The sequence below is a fragment of the Anopheles maculipalpis genome, chromosome 2RL (assembly GCF_943734695.1).
Source record: "Anopheles maculipalpis chromosome 2RL, idAnoMacuDA_375_x, whole genome shotgun sequence".
Classification (NCBI taxonomy): domain Eukaryota; kingdom Metazoa; phylum Arthropoda; class Insecta; order Diptera; family Culicidae; genus Anopheles; species Anopheles maculipalpis.
Genome location: NC_064871.1, coordinates 67295259 through 67318081, shown reverse-complemented (window position 1 = coordinate 67318081; position 22823 = coordinate 67295259). Strand labels below are relative to the sequence as shown.

At 43.8% G+C, this 22823-nt stretch overlaps 3 protein-coding genes across 3 annotated transcripts in view; 1 reads left to right on the top strand and 2 right to left on the bottom strand.

Annotated features, from left to right (window-relative positions):
- The window catches only part of LOC126568810 (exportin-2), a 487296-nt gene extending 472702 nt beyond the window's left edge, over positions 1 to 14594 (bottom strand). Inside the window, exon 1 of the mRNA XM_050225450.1 lies at positions 14589 to 14594. The gene's annotated coding sequence lies outside the window, so the exon portion shown is untranslated. The remainder of the gene's footprint in view (positions 1 to 14588) is intronic.
- The window catches only part of LOC126556257 (proteasome subunit beta type-5-like), a 375585-nt gene that overhangs the window by 25082 nt on the left and 327680 nt on the right, over positions 1 to 22823 (top strand). The gene's annotated exons all lie outside the window — the stretch shown is intronic.
- The window catches only part of LOC126556179 (uncharacterized), a 35106-nt gene that overhangs the window by 5873 nt on the left and 6410 nt on the right, over positions 1 to 22823 (bottom strand). The gene's annotated exons all lie outside the window — the stretch shown is intronic.

Genomic DNA, 22823 nt, shown 5'->3' with positions numbered 1-22823 from the left:
GGGCACGCGTCTGAAATTTCTCCCAACACATGGGGTTCCTTCCTTGGTTTGTTTGACCTACTTGTTGTCTTTTTTTATGCTCTTCTTGCTTCTTTTGTTAAGCCTCAACGTACTGCGATCCGTACCGGTGTAAATAATTTATTATCTCCCCCTCCAAATGCTCCAAACACCTCAGCGCGCAATGGAAGATCACGCTGATTGAGATGGTTGGGGTCGAAGGGCGGATAATGATCACCGGCAAGACGATGCCACCAAGACGTGCAGGGGAATCGGATGGAAAGTCGTAGCCTTGTGCTTGGCTGGATACGGTGGAAAATACGGAAACGCACGTTTAACCACACAACAACCATCACGATGGGTTGGTGGACGATGCGTCATGAAGATGACGCTTGCTCGCCTTTTGCTAGCCCAATTCCGAAAATTGATGGCAAAGGGGGGCATACATTGATGTTGGCGTCAACATCATGGTATGGATGCTATCACTCATCACGCAGGGAAGGAAATCAGTGTCCGGACCGGTGCACGAGATGGAGCAGCAAACGAAGCCGACTGCCGGAACATTGCTGGGTGAGAGGTTATAGTTATGCTACCCGAAGCATGACGATGGTGTCAGCGAGATGTGCGGAATGTAGGTTTTTGGGTGTGTTTATGTATTTTCTATCCGCCGGCGGTGGATCCCAGCAAGGTTGAAAATGCCGGCACTGGAGCAAAGGCGACGTGCTGTAAATAGATCGTGTAAATATCATGCCCCCATGCACCCACGGTTAATGTGTTGCAGTTCGACGTACGAATCAATTTAGACCCGAATGCACCGTTAGCGAGAAGAACACGGTAGAAACGGTGGTTTGTAGCTACTATTTTTACTAACTCTAGCGTTGATGAGTCGTTGAACTTGAGCTTATGAGGAAATGGATCTCCTTAAAGAAAAACCTTAAAAAGGCTTTTATTGTTATGTTTGTTAGTACAATAAAATGCTTTTACTTTAAATGAAAACAATATCGGTCCTAACAATTCCTCAAAAGACTACGATAATGCTTTTCAACTGCACTAAGAAACAGTGCTTAAATTCCATCCACATCTTAGAGAAGCGGTTTTCGCAAATTTAATTATTGCTGGGAAACCGCTTTCCCAAAGTACGATCTCTGATTTACGATGACGACAAGATGAACGGAAATGATGAAGATGGGTGTATAATTCGCCATCAGTTGCCCAAAGAGCCGAAAGCACACCGACAAAAGGTCTCCCAAACTCAACCTCGGCAGCAGCAGCAGCAGCAGCAGCTGTGAAACAAACGACATCAACGACCGGACTAGACGACGAACCCTCATTATTATGATATGTTTTGGGGGTCCAATTCTGCTTTGCCGCCCCGTATTAAACAGCAGCAACCTCTTTTTCCGTTTGGTTTGGCCACTGGCCACAGGTCAAACCTTGTGGGGTAATTGGGGCTGCTTCAAAATTTCTCCCATCTACACCAGCGTCGAAGACTTACTTCGGAAGGAAGATTATTATCGCACAGGAAAGATCTCTTTTCGACCGGAAGTGAGCGACGACCGCTGAAGTGATGGGGTTCCGGTTGGAAGAGAATCCTCCACTCCTCCTCCTCCACTTTCTCCTTTTCGAAATGTGTCGCTCTGTGTGTGTGTGTGGAAAAGCTAATGCCTCTTCACATCTGACTGACATCGAAACCGAACAGCGAAATGCAATCGATGGGCCCGATTCTAGCCGCTGGTATGATGTTTATCTTATCAGCCCAGGCGGGTCTGTTTATTAGCGAAGTAGAAGTGCACAATAAATTGAATTGCTGCACGATAAGAACGCTCACACCACGTACGACCGGGGACACATGCGGGCCACGCGAGGTGCTCGCGGTACCGAGCCCGTGACCGCAAAATAAAAGCAAACGAATGAATGAAAACGGATGATTAGATGGCTTGCAACGGTGACAATGGAATGGATCTGTATCTTTGGCCAGCAAGCTGAACGACAAGCTGTGTCTTATATAATTCGTTTCGTTGTTAATTGGAGTCGCCAACAAAAAAATATCGCAGCCTGTTGGAAGGATTGTGGTTGCAAAATTTATTTATTGCATTTAATCCATTCTCACCCGAGAGCGTTGAGCAGTATTATCGTTGCTAACTGGCTGCCGATGGTACAATCAAAACAAGTGCTTAATTCCAATGAAGCAATACCGGGACTTTGGATGTCTTAAGGTTTATGGCTATTTTTGTTTAACGTTTTGCTCCAATGAGTTCGATCGAAGACGCATTCTAGTTACCAAATCCGACCTTACAAAAATTGAAGTACAATGAAATGATCTCGAGCTCTCGAGATCGTTCTATAAAGAAAGGAATTTTTGAGGAGCAAACAGAAAAGATAACCCACAATTCTCCTTCGTTGGACTTAAAGGTCCACTTAACTACAGAACACTTCAATAACCTATGTATGAATGTAGCAGCAGCAAACAACGCAACACACATCGTGCACGTTCTGCACAAAAAAGGAGAAAAAATGCGGGGGACACAAAAAGCGTTTTCAACTGCCCCGAACAACGGATCCGTTCTGTTCTGCACCGGTTCCGCATGCATGAACATTGAACTCCAGAATGAACCATACACACACACGCAAATGGAAAACGAATCAAAGGTTTTTGCTATCAAACTGTGACGAAAATGAAAAACACCATCATAGCACAAAAGCACAACAATAACCCCAGCACAACAGACATACATTGGATCCATGCTGCCCAAACATCGCTACAGAGGCAGCGCAGTACGCGTTGTGCATAATTTGTCTTTCCGGTTACGGCACAACCCACGGAACAGATCTCTTTACCGAACTGATGCTTTGTGGAACGAATCGTGCCTTTTCCGATCGTCCGTAATGTGGTGACAGCAGAAAAGGAGGGGGAAAAATGATCTATTATTATCGCAAATTTGAAGGTTTTTCGTACGAGTTGGACTGCTGCTGTAGTGGAGATTAGAAGTGAATAAAACATAATGATGGAATGTGTACGTTTGACGTGTGCTAGTGTACGACTGATCAGCCAATAATGTACACTGAGCGAAATAAGAATAGCACCATCCTGTTTTTGACAGAGTTTTTCAAATTTTGAAACCGATTATGCTTTCATAAGTTTAGAACGTTAGTCCAATTTATTTTGAACCTTTCTTGAATCACTATGTGTGGACATTTTGACGAACCATTTGTTATTTTCTAGGAAATATAACTCCGTGAGTTCTATAGCATTTAGCAGTAGCAGTTCATAAAGATTCCTAGGAGATACAGGTCCGTAAAAGGTGTTCGCTACTCATATTCTTGAACTCATTGTGAACGATCGATGTTTATTACTAGCATTTAGATGGCATCCTTTAACATCAGTGTCCTTAAAATCAACGCCAGTGGAAGCTCTGTTTGGAAGGAAAAAAAAATCTCCCCAATCTCCCCAAAAACCAGCAATGTTAGAGCGCACTTTAAAATCAGGTTCTTTGTGGAAATCCTACCACCATTGCTGTCATTTATTGTTGTGTCTTTAAAAGACTTCAGGTTATCGGAAAAGATCACATTTGAACATTCATACATCGAGAAAACATATTTTTAGGTGAAAATATTCCGATTCAGGTTATGACGTCCTGTTAACACGGTGACTGTCACGTTAGCCACATAGTGGCTTTCAACATTTTTCAACACTAAGTACAAATTTGAGATTGATCGGGATAGTTTGAACAACATGTAAATGATCATTTGACAGTTTCACGTGCCATTGAGTGGTCCATGTTTTGTCTTTTATTGTTGTAGTATCTTTTGCATGCGCGTCATAATTTTTTTTCCCCATCGGAGACATGACGGATGGCTAAAACTTGATGTTCTTGTTGTGGACTGATTTTTTTTTTGTAGTTTTGACGAGTAGTTTTAAAAACAGAAGTTCCCTACAAAAGCACGATTCGTAGCCTGGATTCCTCGTATTTACGTTATCGTTTCAAAGCATAATTCATTCATGGACATGTATAAAGGCAGTCAACGTGTTAATTGATTTTGCTAAGGCTATTGTGCCGCTTCAAAGTTTCATTGCTTAACAGAATTTGCAGAACACCTCTTATGCTAACTGGACATTGCTATCCTGGTTGAATTGGGGATGCTGATTTTTTCTGGTTCACTTATATTCTTGTTTTAGCATTGTCTTACACGTAAAAACATGTGGCCACAATTATAGTATATTTTTAAGAACTGCACGGTGCTCTTTAGTGTCTGGAAGCTTTTGCATGGCCGATTTCACTCGAAAAGAAGCCTGCAGTAATGGTTATTTTTATATTTACTTTTTTTTTCATAACTAAAGATGATACACTCGGTATATTGATACTTAATGAGCGATAATACTGTTTTTTTTGCGATCTTTATGTGAAATGAAACCTTCAGTGAGAATTGTCTTCAGTTGAATCAAACACGAAGCCAATATTTGACAAATATTTAGCTGGATGTATTGTTAGCAAGGTGGTTCTATTTTTATTTTCGCATCATTTTTCATAAATTTATCTTACATGGGGTTGGTTCGCAAAAAAAAAATCAGCACAATGATTCAAAGAGGTTCAACTTAGAAGGAACTAACCTTCTAAACTTAAAAAAGAAAAATCGGTTCATTGAGTTAGTGGATATTGTTAGAAGATATGTTTGGGGTTATTTTTATTTCACTCAGTGTACTTAACAAAACACATACAACTAAGTTGATGAGAATGGAAGATCTGTCATTTCAGTTGGGGCCATGATCAGGAAATAACCTTATTTTTTGGGTGGCAAGAAAAGCTATTTACCGTTAAACTAACCTTTCCTGTATTTTCTTATAATTAACACTCTACGCAGCGTATCGTATTTCCAACGATTCAAAACAATGTAGCAAACAGAAATGTGCCTCCGGCTTATAAAATGATAATTTGTCAGGCACTTCAGCAAAAAATGACTCCACAAACATGGTCATTGTGTCGTTCGAAAATTCCGATGTGAAATTATTCATTGGATACTCAAATAGCTTCGATGCGGTATTTGCGATAGAGCCTGTCTGATGCCCGATAGGTGTGCATGTATCAAGACATCGTGTGGACTTCTGCTTTGTGTGTGTGAGAGAGAGAGATTGATGACTTTAAGCTTATTGATGATCGGATCGGAAACCCACCGATCCCAAGCCCCAACACAGGACAGCCAACTGGGTAGACACTTTCCGACGAAACTAGGCCATCCCGTGCTCGATGTCCTACCGTACGCTGGAGGTACTTGCCCCTCGGACACGGCAAGTCTCCCGGCGTACCCCACTAACCTTCACGTGCAGCAGCAGTCACCGTACACGCACATTGTGCAGACAGCGGAGAAGCAGAAAAACCGGAAACTTTTCACTTTCAAGTTCGCCTAACCACCTATCTATAAACCCACACCGTACGCTGTTGGCCTTCGGCCTTGGGCCGTCGAGGGGATGGGATTGGCAGAGCTATTTGTAGCAATGTTTGACGAGGAAAAGTGTCTAATCACCTTGCGTTTACCGAGCGGGTTTCTTTCTTCCGATGAGACCGGCCGTTGTTTTGTCCGGATCGGGAGATCTAGAGCAAGTGCTCTCCAGTCGCCATAGCCAACGTTAATTGTAGCCAGAGGGGGGAACAGTTTTTCCTTTCTGTGCTGTCGTAGACTTGGCGTGGACATGGCGAACATGAAAACAGGATGGTGAGGGTTTAAGTCTTGCATTGAAAGACAATGCCAGTGATCCCCCGCTACCAGGGTCGAACGTTTATTTGCGTTTCTATTATCGATCTGAAAAGCGGCAGGGTAGCTGATCGTCTGGCCATGCATCCTGACCGTCACCGACAGAGGAAGAAGGTTCACGTTGGCGTACTTGCGGTTAATGTTTTCAATTTGAAAGTGAAATGAAACTAGTCCCAGATCGTTGGTAGTACATCCATGATATCCCCGATCGGATAGTGGCAACACTTTTTCCTTCGCTCGAAACCAGGCCTAACGAGGGTTTCAGCTCCAGTTTCACTGAGCGGGCAAGATCGTTGGAAAAAGTGACACGACAACGACTCGAGATCGTTGACAAAGTTATTGGTAGATATGATCATTTTCTCCCTATTCCAACCGTCTTCGTGTGGTAAAATTCCGGAAAATCGTGTCATTACTTTCGTTGCACCACCCCAGCTTGTGTAAACTTTGCTTTGATAGGATTGCTTTTAAATGCAGTTTAATTGATAATTCAATTAGCGCAGCTGTGAAGCTACTGCAGCAGGGTTTGTTTTCGTAAAGCTTACCATACACAATTTGTTAAACGAAGCGCAGATGAGTGCGATCATCCCGCCACTTAAAGATAAAGCTAACACAAGTAATGAGCCACAGTCGGTTTTGTTGCTTCCGTTGCGCATTTAAGTGCGTTTAAATAATTCGTTCGATTGTTGGTTAATTATTTTTCTTTTAACTTTGCAAACAATCTTCTGATTGCGCAACGCTTTCTTTCGTCTCGTTTAATCTCGAAACCCTTAATCGGTTGGGTGTTATAAATAAGTTATTAATTAGCTACCGCTTTTGCCGCCGGTGCGCCAGTTCGTGACGATGGGAAATAAATCATTTCCAACAGATTAAGACACACAAACGATTGTCAGTTTAGCCTTAGGCGAGCTTAATCTACAATTTTAATCATTACGAATAGATCTTCCCAGTAAATAGAGCTTTCGATACTGCATCCGCTTCATTGATCATAAGATTACGTTGTCGTATGAAAATCTCGCCTCTAAACTCTAATGTCTCTGGCGCCAATCGTATGATGGGAGACAGTTTTTGTATTTCGAATGTAGAACAGAAGACAAACTTTCCTACCTCCAAAACGGCATAACAGCTTGCCCGAAGGAATACTTACGGAACACTTTCTTAATGTGTTTTTGTTTTCGATTATCTTTTGCTTCCTCTAACGCGCACGCTCGTAATGTCGCATTGCTTTTGATTGATTTTAATGTGCGTTTTCCTGTGCCGAGTGTGGCTTAGAAAAGCTCACCATTAGGTGAAGCGCGAGGTGAAAGAAAAGTAGCCCAAAATCACCTGCCCGGGGGGGGGGGGGGGGGAGGGGTTGGTGTCACACAGAGAGTGTACGACCTCGCGCGCATTTAAGGTGCGTTGGGAGGGTTATTTTTCTTTCACCGGTCGTTAACTTGCTGAACGAAAGCAACGGTGCTTTTTGGGGAAGCTTTCGTCTGTATTTTACATTGCTTAATAAAATTTCACATTCCAGTACGATCCAAAGATGGACACCTTGGCGTGATGAATTCGTAAAGTTTTTTCGTTAAAAATACAATATTTGGCTTCCTTCAGGATAATAAGAAATCGCTGATTAACCTTGAAGCACCCGCGATGTGTTAATTAAGGTGAGCGAAAGATAAACAACAAACGCTCATCCCACAAAAGGTGATAATATCAATTAATTGTACCACTATTTCGAAGACGAAATACAATCACCACTGCAGAAGCTGCTTTACTGCCCATAAACACCATTAAAAGGAAAACTATCAGTAAGGTTGTTGCAAAAATAGAAAACCCCACACATGCACAAAAAATGCCAAACTTTTTTGCAACAGCATCTTTTCCATTTGTCGTGTGTGGAAGCTATTTTTTAAGCTTTAATGCTTGATGATCATTCACCGGCTACCAGGGTGGGCAATGCGTTTTTATTGCGCATTTGCTGCGTTTAATGGGATGCGGCAAGCTTACTTCAGCGCGAAAGAGGAAAAGCAAAGCAAAACCTTCAAAAACAAAGCCCAATAAAAAAAAATTGAGAAAATGAATCTTTCTCCAGCTACCGGTAACTGATCGCCGACGACTCGACGACCACTCACTGTTGGACGCGGAAAAAATCGGTAGCACACACTTTTCGGAGAACATTTTCGGGGTCGGTCGGATGGATGCGTGTATTGAGGTTAATTGAAGCTGTGGCGTAAACGCATAGAAACGCATGTGAAACGGTGTTTGGGGTACACACACACACACACGAGTGGTGCCCGTATTGTAAATGCAGTGTTACTGCGGTGCACGCTTAAGCCGTGGGAATAGAGCCCAATTGAACCGTAAGTGTGCTGCCTGTGTCTAAATATGCGTGTGAGTTGTGCCCGCGGAAATGGAACGGTGGAATGGCTATTATTGGGCCTTGCCCAGCTTCCACATCCCAAGACCGAAAGCGTCAATCTTTAATTATTGCAAGCGGAGTCACTTTTGGCCAGCAGGAGCAGAAGCTTGTACGGTTTAATTTTATCACGAAACCATATGACTGTGTCGAAGCGATTCGTCACGTCAATTGGGCACGTGCCGAATCGGACACTGTTTTGGCGCATTTTAATTGCGCAACTTTAGCGTGTGAGTTTTCATTAGGCACGATTTGTGTGCCGATGGAGATTTAATTGGTACCGTGACAGCTGTTCGCAGATAGATCTATTGATTAATATTGCATTGTGAAAGACTTAATGGGATTTATGAGAGTTTTAAGAGGGCTTAGGCTGTCTGGAAATTCTATCTGTCCTTCACTTGAATAACGCAAAGCAGGATGATCAGTTCTGCATAAGGGATGAATGGTCTGGATAGAGTTTTATGACAATAATTTCGTGCGGTTCGTTTATGCCACATAAGCTTCAACTTGAACTTTGGGGTGATAAGTTAAAATGCACAATTAGTTCTTACTCTGATTAGTTTAAAAATTTCTTCTCAAGCTGAGCATCAGACAGTGTTGGAATTTCAAGTCAAGCTTCAAGGCTTAGCAATTAGTATAAATTATTCTCTAGGTTGCAGGAAACAATTATTGGTATGGTTGTTCGAATTTTATAGAACGTAAGAATCATAGACATCCATCAGGCTTAGAATGAATGATCAAGCGATCAACTGAAAGTTAAGCGAACAACATCATTGACATCACAGCGCTATGTCAAAAGTCCCTTCCCGATCACGATCACTTCTTACAGATTCCCTTCTTCTTCTTCTTGGCGAAACGACCTCTAAGGTCATGGCGGCCATCGAAACGTAGTCAGACCTTACTACGGGGGGACGGTCCGGATGGGATTTGAACCCCGGTCCTGCCGTTTGAAGACCGGCGCCGCTGTCGCCTATACCACCGGGCCGCCCCCATTACAGATTCCCTACAGACAGCATTAAAATTTATCTTTGGTTTTTACAGCAACAACTTGTCTAGTGAACATCTTCTTCCTCTTGGCTTAACGACCTTCTAAGGTCATGCCGGCCATCGAAATAGCTTGCCAATACCACGTAGTTGGATAGTAAGTTCTCACACAGGGGTAAAGCATGCTCCAGCGCGAAACCCGGCAGAACGTGGAACATTACAGACGACTGATGAGGCAACAGATCCGACTATTTCATGAGAAGAAGCGGAGTTTCGAAGAGTCGGACGACGACTACAGGATTTCAAAATCCTATTCAAATTCAAAGTATTCAAATACGGCACAGGGCGGTTTTACTCCCATGATCGCTATGTACCGCAGCGAGGAAGTACGATCCTGTCGGACGAGCGAGAGGTGATCAACAGGTGAAAGTGCTACTTCGACAGACACCTTAACGGAGCAGATGCAGGAGGCACCGAACTAGGCGCAGGAAGCAGAGGAGTGCAGAACTACGACAGCCAGCATGACGATGACGAGGTATCCCCGCCATCCCTGGACGAAACAGCTGAAATGCAACAAATCAGCTGGCAGCGATGGGCTGGGGGCCGATATGTTCAAGATGGGTCCGGAGAGGATTTCCACCATCATGCATCGGCTGATTGTTAAGATTTGGGATCAGGATGAACTACCCGACGAATGGAAACTGGGTGTCATACAGCCGGTGTACAAAAAGGGCGATCTCGAGATGCCATAGGAGTAACTTCGGACAACAAAGTAAGCAGCGAAATCCGAAGGCGGATTGTTCAGGGGAATCGTGCCTTCTACGAACTCCACAAACTCCTGCGATCCAGAAGACTCCAACAACACACGAAATGTACAATTTACCGCAACTTGATACGTCCGGTAGTCCTCTACGGATACGAGTCTTGGACCATGCTGACGGAGGACGCCAATGCACTCGCCATTTTCGAACGGCGGATGTTAAGGACTATCTTTGGTGATGTGAGCGAGCAGAGCGTGTGGCGAAGGAGAATGAACCACGAGCTAGCTGAGCTGTTTGGCGGTGCTGATATCCTGACGGTAGTCAAAGCCGGAAGGATACGATGGCTGGGGCACGTGAAGAGGATGCCGGACTCATACCCCACCAATATAGTGCTCGTCTGCAAACCGTTCGGCACGCTGCGTAGAGTAGCACAGCGAGCCCGTTGGCTGGATCAAGTGAAGCCAAATCCTGTCGGAGATCGGATGCAGCCGTGGATGGAGGACCGCAGCCCTGGACCGAGTTTCCTGAAAACTAATTGGAGACCTGATTGGATGTCGACGCGACGTGCTCAATACTGATCAGGTCAAGAAGAAGAAGACAGAGGGAAAGGTCCGAATGGGAATTGAACCTCGGTCCTGCCGAGTAAAAACGCCGCTGTCGCCTATAACACCGTCCTAATCTAGTATGCGTCAAAATAGTACAAATATAAATATAATAAATAAACATATTTATTTTATTTATATTTATATTTATTTACATTTATATTTGTACTATTGTTTCAAAACAACCGTGCCTAGGATAAGGCGAAATCATAAATTAAATGTGTTGAGAAACATGTACTAAACTAAATGAAATAAAATATTATATTTTGCATCTTATTTTTATTCTAAATTTTATTTTGATTTCTTTTCCATGTATTCCTTCAAAAATTATTGTGTTTCAGCAACAGATTAAACCGAAAAAATCAGCTTTTGAATTGTGAAAAACTTCCCGTACGACTTGACCAATGCATTTATTATTTTATGTATGTTTAAGCCATCCAAGTTCAATATGAATAATATGAAACCAGTAGAAATTACTTGCAAAACGTCCAAATAATTAGGATCGCTTAAGTCTGATAATTTTGCTAACCTAATTAAATTTTTTAATTTTTATACCCGCCAGCTTTGACAGCATCTCAAGCAGCTTCGTAATGTACCGGCCAACAGTTATGGTGCAAATGTGACCAAATCTTTGTTTGTGCTCTTATTCCTGTGGATAGTTGGCTCCAGTTTTGTGGCGCTCGGGCCAAGATTGCGCGAGCAAAGCACTGCAAACTCTCAGTGCCTGTACGTGTTTATTTATTTACTTTACTCGCCACCGTGTCCATCCGCCCAACTTTTGAAGCAATTAAACGACTCTATTGTTTGTGCGGACGGAGGGTGCGCGGACTGTTGTTAATCTTTGTGGCTGCACTATTTATCCTCCCTGCCTGTGCCCCTTTTGCCGTCACTCTTCTGTAACGCTTTTTGTGGCACTGTTTGTTTGTACTCCAGTGTGCAGTGTGCAAACGGTTGGGAGTGAGATGACTTCCCTGTAGGGGAAGGGAATGAAATTAAAGCAATTCTTTACTTTCAACACCTTCGCATTGCGCTGCTAGTGGTTTAGGTTGTACACTTTTTGTAGTTTATTTTTACATAACATCCAACAGATAATCGTAACTTTACAGCGCTCTAAGCTGTGGCGCGAAGATTGCTCGTACCAATAGTATCTGAACGTGATGCAATTAGTATGATCACCAGAAGGCGCAATAGAATGGAGAGCCGCCGTGTTGGAGCACGATCAGTGGGATATTAAAAATGAAAGTATCATAATTTTTCCACTTCATCCTCCCATTGACGAACGGCTTTGCCCCAATCAAGCGCGACGAAATCAGATGAATGGTTTCATTTAATATTTGATCATCTTTCAAGGCTGACCTCGCTATGTCACGTTTGTGGCTGGTCAGCTGTTTATTAGCTTACTTTTTCGAGGTTTTGTTTTAAGTTTGCCTTCATAGCGCTTACCTCACCCGGCAGTTTCGCTAACCGGCTGACACTGTGTTTTGGTTTTGTGCACCACCGAGGTTGGACAGAGTTTCTTTCTGTTTTGTTCAATATTTGTCGCATAAAGGTGCCGAGTTCACACTGCAGGCGCAAACAAACTTGAGTAAATCGAGAGCGTGGTCAAGATGTGTCACAAGGATGGATGGTGGCTTGTTGCATAATGGAGCTGCAGAAAAAAAGGCAAAACCAAACTGCATTGCATTACGATTCACGGTCGAGGTCGCGAAGCAGTTGATTGGGAAGGGAGGGCTTATTACAGAAAGATTTATGGAGAACATTGCACTACCTCAGGTTCTTGGCCTTCCAGGACAAATGCTGAACTGGATGCGGTCCTACCTCACCAACCGTTCGTATCGAGTGAAGATGGGGGACCAAACCTCTCGAAGCATCGACGGGTCTTCAGGAGTACCACAAGGGAGCAACCTAGGTCCGCTTCTCTTCGTAATATTCCAGAACGACGTCACACGTGTGCTTCCTCCTGACAGCCACAACCGATACGCAACCAGGAAGATCAGCTGCATCTCCAGAATGCTCTCAGCGCGTTCCAGTCCTGGTGCTGTACGAATGGCTTGGAGATATGCGTCGACAAGTGCGTTGTGGTTACGTTTGCCAGAAAGCGTAATCCCTTAATCTGCACGAATACCACTAACGACACTGCGCTTGTCCGTAAAAGCTGCGTCAGAGATCTAGGAGTGCTTCTTGACGATAAGTTGAGCTTTCATGACCAGCTAGAGCACATCGTCGCTAAGGGTAATCAACTAGTTGGCATTCTGAAGAAGCTTGCGCGCGATCTTACCGACCCGATTGCCGTTAAGATGCTGTACTGCTCCTTAGTTCGGTCTGTTGTGGAATATTCATCCGTGGTGTGGTGGTCCATATCAGCACGCTCATTGACTCGCCTGGAATCCATCCAGCGTGAATTTGGGGTGTCCAGGTGGACTACAATGGACGTTCTGCGTTACTTGGCCTGAAGTCGCTGAAACAGCAGAATTGTAACGCGCAGATACTTTTTGCCGCAGGTCTGCTTGAAAATCGCATAGATTCGCCGGTGCTGCTCAAGAAGATCACTTCTTGACGTAGGGGAACGTCGTACTCATTTTGGCGCCTCTGATCCGTCATGTGCCGCGAATTAAACTCCGTGTGTGATCGTTTTGAACCAGACCTGTCGCGCTCTGCGTTCCTTAATGTTTCCGTACAGTGTGGCCAATTACTTGTTGAATGCAAAACAGTAAATGTTAACTATAAATGTAAAACGTAAAAAAAGACGCTTCAAGCGGGCCACATATGGTCCGTTGGATTCAACAAATAAAATAACGAAATAATCTCTACGGCACTTTTTTATGTACCTAAAGATTTAAGAATAAATCTTAAACTAGTTATAGTGTTGTACTATTACAATGAGACATTAATTTCTTGAACATGAGAACCAACCGATTGATCATTTGTATGCAATGATAAGAGGTTTATATGGAAGATAAAACAAAACATCAAATAAACAAATGTAACATTAATTGGAGGTAAGAATACGGCACCGAGTTGTAGTATTTCAACTAAAATAAAATTAATTGGAAGTATAATGAACCTATACAGAGTGGAAACCTGAAGTTGAAAAATAAACATAAACAATACATCATAAACATGTTAGCAAACATCACGACAAAACACAAGTTTTCCTTTTCAATGAGCACCATAAAAGGGAATTCAAACTCTTTTCAACCCTTGCCATAGTTCCGTTTGGTTAAATTAATTGTTCCATGGCATCTTCAACCACCCGGCAGATGACATGTTAATCACACCGTGAAGCCTTTAATCGTATTCAAACCACCAAACCGCAGCCCACATGCTTCAGAAGGCAAACCCAAAACCAAACGGATGATAAAATTCACTTTTCATCCGATTACCGATTCGTTACGTGACGTGGATCGGAACCAAGCGCTAGGTGCTGCGTCGTAACCGATACCGGCAATGGGGAGATTTCGAGGTGGGATGCAATTAATAGAATTCCTTCCCGCCATCTTTCACCGGTGATGTTGGTGGGCAAGCTGGAACGCAAACGCCAGATATAAAATAAATTTCATCCGAAATTCGTTCGTTGCGCAATACTTTGCCGTGTGCGGCGGTTTATATGGGCACAGCGTGAACCGAAGTGGCGCTAAAGATGAGCATTTCTATCGCTTCCTCGCGTCGTTTCTTTGTTGCAAACAAAAGCATCACGCACACATCTGGAACGTGTTTGAATCGGTGTGGTTCACGATAACCGATTATGGCATGGATGTTGCATTTATACGCTAACCAATCGGAACCGAAATCACAGCCATCTTCCACAGCTGCATGTGGCGTGTTTTGCTTGTAACCCACCAACCTCACATGTCATGTGCACATGACGGTTTGCTGATTAGATTGGATCCGATTGTCACTTTCCCTTTCCGACACGGCCGGGATTCCAATCGACCGGTGAGGCATTGGATAACGAGCCCGGTTGGTGGAGAACAGCTCGTGCGCTACACCTGATTTACGGTACTTAAACGTCACCTGGGAAATAGGCGAGACAGGTCGATGACACACACTGACGATTGGCGCATTTTGTTTCGGATCGTCCTATGCTTATTAGCCCACGTGTGTTGCTGCACTGGTGTGTGTGTGTGTTCCGGTGTGCTGGAAGTGTGACGAAGCGTATTTCCAGACACATTTTCTGCTTAATACCACCGCGTGCTAGCAATAAAATTAATTTACTTGTATTCTGTTTTCTGTAACAAAGATTGTTGAGCAATTGCGATCCTTCGGAACTACTGATATACTTAGTTGGTTATTAGAATGATGAGGCGGCCCGATAGTTTTGCGTAAACGGCGTCGTTCTTCACACGGCAGGACCAGAGTTCAAATCCTATTAGGACCGTTCTCCCTCAGTGATGACAGACTATCCAACTACGTGGTATCATCAGCAGCAAGTCAAGTAAGCCACTTGATGGCCGACGTCGTTAGAGCCCAGAAGAGAGAGATTAGAATTATGTACAGAAAAGGCCTTAAATTTTAGCGACACTTAAGAAAATTGTGTCTTGAATTAAAGTTCTTGGGTTAACGTCGCAGCAAGAAGCAGAATACTTCGAGATGTCTTTAGGCTTTGTTTTATGACCATATCCAACGCCATGCTCAACATTACATCCATTCGGATGATCAAATTTCGAAGTCTAACCTAGCTAAGCTCGGAGGTCGAGACTTCGGGAACCATCCTCCATAAGTCAACCCAGATCTTGGCATACGCTGATGATATAAACATCATTGGTTTGCTGCTCTTCCTGGTAGCAGTGGCCTACCAAAGGATGGAGCAGGCGGCAGAAAACCTCGGGTAGCAGATTAATGAGGCAAAGACCATCAGCGGCCCCACTAAGAAATCTGGAACTACGTGGATGTACGTGATGTATGGAGAGGTGATCGGTTATTTGAAGTCGACCAAAACTTCACTTATTTCGGGTCAAATGTCAGCACCGAAAACAGCATATAGACGGAGATGCGCGCTAGGATGCTGGCGAAACATCTCACCTCAAAAAACCTGTCGCGACGGTCGAAGCTGAGACTGTATCGTACCTTTATATTACCAGTACTCACATACGCCTTTCAGACCCTGTCCAAAACAGACGAAGTCCTCTTAGCCGCGTTCGAGAGGAAGATATTCAGAAGGTGCAGCGAACTAGGCTCGCCAGGCTCTGATATGCTGGCCATATTATACGCATGGCGGACGACCCAGCTCAGAAAGTCCTTTTAGGCACGGACAACGGCGCGGGACCGTGAGCGGTTCTGGATTCTGCTGCGGCAGGTCAAAACCGCAAAGCGGTTGTAACGCCTGATAAGTAAGTAAATAAGAAAGTAACCTAGCTAATAAATTATAATTGCCTAGCTGATAAAACATTCATACGTCCGTGGAAGTTGACGTTTGTTGTACTTCTTCGAAAGTCTTGGACTGCTCTCCGGCTTGTCTTGTCCAGGCACCAACCATTCATTTTCATTCATTTTCTCTTCGCTCCCCACTCATAATTCCCGCAGCCCTACTCAAATTGTTCAATTCGGGTTCAAGTGAATGGCAGCCGCATGGAATTCGATATGCTGTTCTGCTGTGTATAAGACCGGCTACACCACCATTAGCCCAACGGACGGTCCTCCGTTGAACGACGATCATGTCAATCAAAAGGATGAACATGAATCCAAATCGTTTTAATTGATTCGAATGTCGTGAGCAAGAAATTTGGACCAAATGTTAATGAGTGCGTCGTGACGTCGCGGTAAGTTCTAATGAAGCCATGCTCGTGGTAGTTACAGAAATCGCCCACCGAGAACCACATTCGATGCTCGTGATTTTCCGATTAAAAAATGCTTGTGACGAATAATTCAATTCAATCTAAAGCGTGAGAAACGTCCAGAGGTGAAGAATGTAGCGCTCCTCGGTTGCTAGAGTTTAATATTTAACAAACGATAAGAAGCTTTATCTTATTCCCATCGGTATTAGTTTCCTCCAGTTGAGCAAAAGTAATTGTGTTACACACGGCGGGATAGAGGTTTTTGGGCAAGCGAGAATCATTTCATGTCTGCATTTATATTTCGACGGTGGAATTCGTGCATTCTTACGCAGTAGTTACCGAGAACAAAACGAATTAATGAACGATAGGCACCGGCGTACCTTTCCAGCAACACGCAATCATTTCAGTGTTTATCATCCCCGTTGGGGGGAGATGGCGTGAGCGTTTGCTCTGTCGAAAAGATCCGGGAAACCGTTACGCAATTTATGTTAGCACCATGTTGTGAGAGGATCCCACATTCTAATGTGCTATCAAAAGTTGGAAAATGGGCATGTAAGCGGGAATGACGATTTGCATTTGCACTTCAATCACTGTAAAAGGTAAAACGTGTAAAAGTTAACAGAAAGCACGATCAAAGCTGCAGCAAAAGTGTTTTATAGAGCATTTATTTCTCATCGCTCATAAACACTGCATCAAAGGGAGACCCGATTGACAGTAGGGCCGGATGGACAAACAGTACCATATTGGAGAGCCATTATCAAACGATCCAGATCTCTTTCAAGAGTCACGTAAATAAAAGAACTCGGTACACTTCAGAATTGACGTATCCATTCCATTTTGTTTGGTTCCTCTTGACGTTTTATCTGTTAAAAAAGGCGAAGGAACATGAGTTAATCGTCAAATGTCCACTTACCTATGATAGAAGGATCATATGAAATCTGTTTTTATTGCATTCCGTTGTTCTATTTAGTTGCAAAATACTTAATTATGGTAAAAGTACAGTGCTATACAAATGCTATTTGGATTTCTCGAACCATTAACAATATCTTATCTATTTTTTGCACATCCTTTTAATTATTACCAATCAGTTGACAGCTTGATTCTCTCTCTTTCTATGGCCCGGTGATTCACCGAGGGTGAATCATCTGTATAAAATTCCAAATTTGGCACAAAGCTAATAAAACAACACAGGATGACTATTAAATTACGTCCAAATATCACTCAGTCCCAGTGAGCTTTATACAGGTATCTTTCTAGCGGGCAAACATGTTTTATGTTCAGCTAAATTGCCTTTCCAATTTCGGTTGCCCTTATCATACTCGGTTCCGTTCGCTGCAAAAGGGCTCGGCAGAAGAGAAGGCAATGCTGGGTACTGTTGTGGCATATAGATACACACGGTCTACTAGGCCTAACTACTAGGCCGCCCGCCGCACAGTGGATGACATCAGTGTGTGGAGAAACAATTTCTCTTCCAGTTTGAACGCCAACGAACGTAGCCCTCCGTCCTCCGCCCGGTGTTTGGTCGTGTGTTAATGAAACAAAAATGCTGTTTTCGCGATATGGGCAACGGAGAAACACTTGACACCGCACCCGGGACCAACGGCTGCGGGCTGATAAGATAAAGCCAACGATGATGGTGGTTTGTCGGCCAAGAAGAAATACGGCAAAATGAGCTGTTTCTAGCGTGCTTGTAAATAGTGCGAATATTTCTTCAAAAATAGTCACCTTTTTTTTTAAACTCACCAAACAACTGGTTTTCTTGATTTGGAATCCAATCAATTTGCGATTAGCATTTCTCTAAACCACACATCGAACCTGTTTTCCGCTCAGCTGTAAAGGCTCCAAAATGAAGGAAACCAATATTTCATACCTAATTGCCCAAAACGACTTTTATTGTCGGGTTTCAATCTTGCATATTCACACGTTGCATGTGTGTCGATCGATTACTCAACTCGTGATATCGACGGCACTGTTTGGTGTCAAACACAAACGAGGTATTTCGTTGGTCGATTTGCTAATGTGTCCATTCTTTGGTACAAGCTGTTCCAAGACGCCTTGAAAAATCATCAATCTTCGAACCATTGAAACGGGGACGGCATGGAGTATGAGTGTTCCGATAACGGATGGTGCGGTTTTTGTTGTGAATCGTTATCATGCCGTTGTCTCCAACCACAAACCTGCCATGTACCGATAATTGATAACCGATCAGTGGAGCATGTTGGCCGTTTAAACTCGGAAGATGTTTATGGAGGAGGTAGGACAAATAGACGTTGTTTTTTAGAATTCCTGGCGTAAATTATTGCTGCGAAATTTAGAAGATATTTCACATAAAGAACAAAATGAGTCTTACTTATATAGTAGCAAGTATGGCTCATTAAAAAAGCCTTGCATTACACGAAATGGAGCAAGTGTTGTGCATTTATTTTGAGACGAATCCTGATGGTACTAAGAAGGATTTTAAGAGTCTTAATTGAAATCAAATGCAATATGATCCATATAGTATTATCCAGTAGTGAGGACTGACTATTCAACTACGTGGTGTCGGCATGTCTAGTAAGTCATCTGATGACCGGCGTGCCCTTAGATCAATGCGTTCAAGATGCGACCCCGTAGAGGCTTGCCACCATCATGCATCGGCTGATTGTTAGGATTTGGGACCAGGATGAACTACCGGACGATTGAAAACAGGGTATCATACACCCGGTGTACAAAAAGGGCAACAGGATGGACTGTGCTATCTTTCGGGCCATCACAGTTCTGAATGCTGCCTCCAGTCCCGAATACTCTTCTGCAGACTTGAGCCCCTTGCTACAGATTTCGTCGGAAGCTACCAAGCTGGATTTGTTGGATGCAAATCGACAACCAGCCTGTGGTGGAGCAGAAGAATTGTATTCACGGTCACTTTGTTGTAGGGAAGAAGAATTTCGTACTTATAATCGCTATGAGAACGGAGCAACGTGGTTGCTAACTGTGCGGACCTATAACTTTCTTTTATTTGGCTGTCCAGGCAGTCTGAAGATTCTAGATGAGAATCTTCCTTACTGGAAAGTTGGAGACATCGAGGCCTTACCTTTGGTAGGGGGACACTCAAACCTCTAGAAAGAATTGAACGCAAGGTTTAGCTTGTTGTAGCTTCTCTCTAGACTGCTGTCTAGATGGCTTCCTAGACCGCTTTATTTATACCCGATTCTGACAATAGTTTTTGCTCGTTTTTGTAACCAAGGTTGTTTGTTAGTGGTTGTTCATTTTGCTATTGCATTTTGTACAAAAATATTTACGTAAGCATCGATTCCTGCACTTGCAAGAAATGTTTCGCTATTTTTGAACTAATCGATCGTAGCTGTGCGATCGATTGCTGCGGAATCTTTACTCAAAGACAGATCCACCTGTTCATTTACTTAAAAGTGGCCTACGATAACAAAGATCGGGCCGAACTATGGAACACCATGCAGCAGTACGGATTCCCTGGGAAGCTGGTACGGCTGCTAAAGGCCAATAAGGACGGGGAGCAGTGCAAGGTGAGAGTGTCGAGTATGATGCAGGAGTCGTTAGAAACTCACCGGGATCTGAGGCAAGGGGAAGAATTCTATTGCGTGTTGTTCAACATCGCTCTTGAGGGCTTCGTCATGGAACATCGTCATGCGAAGCGAGGGCTTCGATATCCGGGGCATGATTTTCACTCCATCTTTCCAAATCCTTGGTTTCGAGGATGATATTAGCATCATCGGACATACATGTGCGTACACCCGACTGAAACGCGAGGCCAATAGAATTGGATTTAGGATCAATGCGACGAAGACATAATTTTTGCCTGCCGGAGACTCTGACCGTGATAGAGCCCGACTCGGAAGCAGAGTATCAGTTGACAGCGACGATCTCGAGGTGGTAGAGGAGTTCTGCTTCCTCGGTACGATCGTAACTTCGGACAACAACGTAAGCAGCGAAATCCGAAGACGCATTGTTCAGGGGAATCGTGCCTACTACGGACTCCACAAACTCATGCGATCCAGAAGACTCCAGACTGGACTATGTTGACGGAGGACGCCAATGCACTCGCCATTTTCGAGCGTCGACTATTTTCGGCGGTGTGTGCGAGCAGAGCGTGTGACGAATGATAATGAACCACGAGTTAGCTGAGCTGTTTGGCGGTGCTGATAACTTGACGGTGGTCAAAGCCGGAAGGATACGTTGTCTGAGGCACATGATAAAGATGCCCTCAAGGAGGGATGCCCCACCAAGAAGGTGCTCGTGTGTAGAGTAGCACAGCGAGCTCATTGGCTTGATCATGTAGAGTCTAACCTGTCGGAGATCGGATACAGGCGTGGATGGAGGAATGCAGCCCTGGACCGAGTATTCTGGAAACTGATTGGCGACCTGTCCATGTCTACGCGACGTGCTCAACCCTGAGCAGGCCAAGAAGAGGTAGAAGAAGCAATGTGCTGCTATTTCAACCAACAAACCAAACATACGTAAAACTAGAGCCATCTAGAATCAGAACTCAAACAACTCTTCTAACTGAAAATTCACAACAAATCCCAAATTTCAATCACACGTCAGTAGACATGATCTTAAAAAAAATTATTATCCGAGAAGGGTTTGAGGTACTGATATCGCGTGAGATCAATCTGGATTACAGGGTATAATTGTTTATGTTGAATAACGACAGGACTGAGGTTCAAATCCCATTCGAACTGTTTCCCCGTACTGAGGCGTGACTATCCAACACCTTGGAATCATTAAGTCTCGTCAGCCATTAGCTGGCCGGCATGACACAGCAGGTCGTTAAGCCAAGAAGAGTTTACTAAGGAATCCATAATTTTTCCCAAAAATACATAACCCGCATGCGCGTCTAATACAAAATATCTCGAAATAACCTTTCAAAATGTGAAATGCGAAAAGGGAAAGACCTATTCTCGAACATCGTGTTATCACGTTTCGTTTGTTCAAACCATTCCCATAATTGCATACACCAAACTAGCTTGCAAAATTGGTAATTCCTCATCCCCAGTCGACGGAACGAAAACCTCCCATTGAGCCGTGAACTCTAAACTTTTTCGCTGGCACCCCAGCACCGTTGACCATCCAATCCAACACAACACGGTTCTGTTTCGCGCAAATTACGCTTCTTAACAACGATCGCTCCAAAAAAATTGGAAAGTGTTTTCTGATGCACGATATGTAATGCTGCAATCCGGACAACCAGCAAATCAATACACGCCGAAGCGCACAATGCCGAAGAACGGAACCGAAACTAGCTGTATCGATTTATGTGACGCACGAAGGTGACCTTTTCCACTTTCCATCCGTGCGATCTTCGCTCGTCATCATCCCGTGTGTCGTCCCTGGACTGTTGGTGGATATTTTTCTCCGCTCCAAGTTTTCCGTTGCTTTGGCCGCGGAATTCGTCGCTGTTGAATAATTCGGTGCCTCCCTTTGCGGGCCGACACCTATTGCAGCATCCCTGACGGTTGGCTTGCATCGAAACGAAGGGCGTGGCAGGAAGAGCCGAGCCAAGGGAAGTTGTCGTTTTAGGGTTTCCGAAAAACGGAGCCCTTTTCCCATACATCATGCTTTTGATCGCCATCGAATGACACACTGCTCGGCCAGCTCGTCGTATGGCATAGCCGCGATCTATATAATGCGACGACCGTTTATCGGCTGGGCGGACGGGTGACTTTTACTTTCTGCCCGTCCGTCCGGTGATCGTATTTCGAGCGCTTTCCTTTCGGCGGTGAAGGTGACATGAACCGGTTTGGTTGCTTCCAGCACCCAAGGGCTTTTGGGAAAGAAAAATGTGGTCGGAGTATTTTTATCGCTTATTTTCTTTCGTTCGTGTGTCGGAACTTCATCGCCGAGCGGTCGTAGTCGCGTATCAATTTGGCAAAGGTTTCGCTGAAATGTAAGTCGTTTATCATTTATTTGTTTTCGGGCAAGTTTGTTGCATCAGATCGTGTTTTGGTGTGTGTTTTTTTTTGTGTGTGTATAATTTCGAGAAATGCAACAACTTTGATTGTAGTTCTACGAGTGAGGTAACATTTGTCGATGAATATTCAACATTTTTAAATTGTGTGATTCGGTTTGGTGATCCAAAGTTGAGCCAAACATCATATTAAATGCATAATATTTTTTAATCTATTTTTAAACGAGAAAAAAGGCACAACATCACGTGTTGGGTTGTAAACAAACACAGCTCGTCCAAAGACATTAGCGTTTAGCCTGTAGCTTGAAAAACCTAAGTCGATGAGCTAATGGTAAGGCCTTGCAGCCATTTTATGCACACTTATAACACACATGCCTCGCCTCGGAACATGTTCTTCATGATCTTTCGCGATCTTGCTCGTCCATCGGGCACAAAACCGCATTTGCTGATGAAATCAAAAGCAAAACATCATTCATTGTGGTTAGGTTTTGTACACTCGTTTTTTTTTTTGCAGATTGGTCAAGTACATCGGAGAAAGTGGTAAGAGAACAAGCTACAGGTATGCTTTGAAGCACACACTTGGCTGATTTTTGCTCCCGCTGAGATTGGATTCAGCTTGGATTTTTTTTCCGGCACACT